This window comes from Brassica oleracea, chromosome C7 (assembly GCF_000695525.1).
Source record: "Brassica oleracea var. oleracea cultivar TO1000 chromosome C7, BOL, whole genome shotgun sequence".
Taxonomy (NCBI): Eukaryota; Viridiplantae; Streptophyta; class Magnoliopsida; order Brassicales; family Brassicaceae; genus Brassica; species Brassica oleracea.
In genome coordinates this window covers 6761490-6762414 of record NC_027754.1, presented here as the reverse complement: position 1 = coordinate 6762414, position 925 = coordinate 6761490, and the positions used below count along the sequence as shown (strand labels likewise).

General features: G+C 38.6%; 1 long non-coding RNA gene across 1 annotated transcript; it reads right to left on the bottom strand.

Moving 5' to 3' along the window:
- Positions 1-925, bottom strand: LOC106303937. Its single transcript, XR_001262587.1, has 2 exons — positions 572-925; positions 1-443 (listed from the first exon to the last, which is right to left on the bottom strand). It is a non-coding gene; the product is annotated as an uncharacterized LOC106303937 (long non-coding RNA).

The following is a 925-nucleotide window of genomic DNA, read 5'->3' as shown; positions in this document are numbered from 1 at the left end:
TTAGGCCAGATCAAAATCAACTCATCCATCTCATCTTCCCACCATAAGTGATTAGGCGACAAGCACCCATATGAAAAAAACAATTATATAGTTGCAAAACACATGTTACAAACTTGATTCGAGAGTCCCCAAACCCCCACAAAATCACATACCACCATACATATTGCATAAAGAATTCTATCAACCGTAATTTATATCTAGCAAATATTGTTATTCCCTGCATCCAGAAAACCAAAAAGCTCCATTCTTTTGTTCCTATAAGAATCCTGAAACCTGAGAAAATGCCAACGTAAATGCAACCCTTTAAACTCCAGCCATATTTTGCGTCAACCACACAATCAATAAGTCCTATATAGACCCCCATATATTTCCATTGTGACCTCCTTGTACTGGCCATAACTACAATATCGCAACCTCATTCCTTCCTTGGTGAGTATTGCGACCTGAGATGAGAATAAATATAAATAAAACTGCTCTGCATAAGGATTAAAACTCCCAGCCCATTCCATCGTTCCCAAGCCTTATGCAATTCTGAATTACACAGTCTCCTGATAACAAATTCTAATCGAACCTGTGAATCAACTGTGGTAATCATCTCCACCATCCCTGTGAATTCCCGGGATTTTGTTTTGATGATAATCGAAATCGTACTCCATTTTATTACCCAAACCGGCCAAAAGATCCCAAAGTTCCCTTTTCCTGAAACCCAATCAAATCGCGTGAGATTTGAAGAAAATCTCCATTCCGATAACTCCTGATTTTTTCCTTGCTGACCTTCTGCTCCAATCCGTATCTCGTCTCCGATTCCACGATCCCATCGTCGTGTAGGCATCGAAACCCTTACCGATTAGAAAATCTCCATTCCACCATAGCAACTCTATTAGTATTAACTCCTGATTTTTTTTTTTTTTTTTTTGATATTTCA